This window comes from Jaculus jaculus, chromosome 2, assembly GCF_020740685.1.
Source record: "Jaculus jaculus isolate mJacJac1 chromosome 2, mJacJac1.mat.Y.cur, whole genome shotgun sequence".
Classification (NCBI taxonomy): domain Eukaryota; kingdom Metazoa; phylum Chordata; class Mammalia; order Rodentia; family Dipodidae; genus Jaculus; species Jaculus jaculus.
In genome coordinates this window covers 126,965,886-126,968,078 of record NC_059103.1, presented here as the reverse complement: position 1 = coordinate 126,968,078, position 2,193 = coordinate 126,965,886, and positions in this window count along the sequence as shown.

Here is a 2,193-nt window from a genome sequence, read left to right as displayed (position 1 = left end):
TCTGAGGTAGTTCTTTTTTGTTGTTGTTACTGTTGTTGTCGTCGTCTTTTATTTTTTCAGGGGAGGGTCTTGCTCTAGCCCAGGTTGAGCTGGAATTTACTATGCAGTCTCAGGCTGGCCTCAAATACACAGCGATCCTCCTACCTCTACCTCCCCAGTGCTTGAATTAAAGGTGTGCACCACCATGTGGGCTACTTCTCTTTTTATACCTCATCTGATCTTACCCCTAGATTAGGTATCCCTATTTTGTGATCTTCCTTTCTGGATCTTTTTGGAAAGCAAATTTAATGAAGTGTAATATTAATATCAACAGGACAGTAATAGTTCTTTAAAGGCTAGTGCCATCAATGCTGGAGGGGATCTCTTGCATTGATTTGTATTAAATTTGGTTTTCTTCTATCCTTACTTTTAAAATACTTATTTATTTGCAAATGAGAGAGGGTGGGGTAGACTGGGTGTAATGTTAATCTCAACAGAAAAGTAATAGTTCCTTAAGGGCTGGTGCCATCAATGCTGGAGGGGATCTCTTGCATTGATTTGTATTACATTTGGTTTTCTATCCTTACTTTTAAAATATTTATTTATTTGCAAACAAGAGAGGGTGGAGTAGACTGGGTGCATCAGGGCACAGAGCCACTGCAATCCAGGTCCAGATGCATGTGCTAGCTTTACATAGGTACTGGGAAATTGAACCCAGATTGATAGGCTTTGCAGGTAAGCATCATCTCCAAAGCCCTGTCCTCACTTTTAAGCTACTTATAGGTAGCTGGCAGAGGGAAAAAAAATCAAGCAATTGATAGTGTTTATTACAGCTAAACAACAGTATGCAAATTCTAGAGATGCCTAACCTCTAAGTAAGCACACAGGTCAGGTTCTATAAGACTTGATCAGCAAGTAATGGATGTTCAAAAGTTTCATATATTCCCAGTCTTAAAAGTGGTTAATACTAAAACTTACACTTTTTACCTGAAAAATGGCTTGTATTTTAAGTTGATTCTATATAAGTAAGCTATCATTTAGGAGCTATATTGTACATCTTCTATTTTTCTTTCTCGTTTTGAGACAATGGCTCACTGTAGCCCAGGCCATCCTTAAACTCGAAGCAGTCCTGCTTCAGCCTCCTAAGTGTTGGAATTACAGGCATGAAGCAGCACCAGGTGTACTTACAGCTTATCATGTATTTTAAAACCTGAAGAGAAACTTCTGAGTATTCATAGCACATTAAAATTCAGTAATGTTGTCATTATTGCTAAATTAGTGGTATTCGAAAAGTCAGCTCTAGGCATTTATTGGCTCAGAATAATGTAATCTAGACCTACTTTAAATCAAGCCAATATTGCCCAACAGTTCTTTCCCTGGTTAACCTCCGGGGTATGTGAGGGAAGGTCAGGGCTAAAGTCTCCTAGGAAGTAACAGGAAGCCCGGCTGCTTTGCCAGAGAAGCCTGAAAAAAAATGTACACACACACACACACACACACACACACACACACACACACGTTTAGACACGCACAAAGGGGGAGGGGCAGCAAAATGAGTTGCTGAGTAAAATTCCTCTCCTCAGCACTCAGCTACAGGCTGTGGAATAGGCTTACGCATGCACTTTTTAAAATGGGTTTCGTCTCCTTTCTTTCCTCATCTGAGTGATGGGCAGAGTACCCTGCCATTGTGGCTGGATTCCAGCCACACGTTGTGGTGGGAGCAAAGGGAGACAGGTTTCACTGCACGTGCCCGCGGTAATTCTTACTCTTTCCAGCGTGGAAAGCGAACGGCCGAGCACGGGACTGCTACCGAGCTCCAGCACCGCGGGAAGAGCACCGGAGCCCCGCCCCGGCCCGCCTCGCCCCGCCCCGGAGGCGGAGCAGGCCTGGCCCCGCCCCCTCGCGTAACCCGGATACACACCCACGCTCCCCTTTCACCTCGCGGCCGTTGGCTAACGTGGAAGTCGGACAGACCTGCTGGCTGCGGAGCCCGGGCCGTTGTGCCGCCGGGCGAGTCGTCTCGTGCTCCACGCGGCTCGGCCTCGTTTTTTTTATTTTTTATCCTTTGTCCAGCCCCGGCCTGGGCGATGGGGCGCGCGGGCGCCGGGGGGCGGGCGCCGGTGTAGCCCGAGCGAGCGAGCGAGCGAGCGAGCCGAGCGGGCGGCGCGTGCCCGGGGCGCGGCGAGGCCTGAGCGCCGCCGCCGGGGCCTCCCG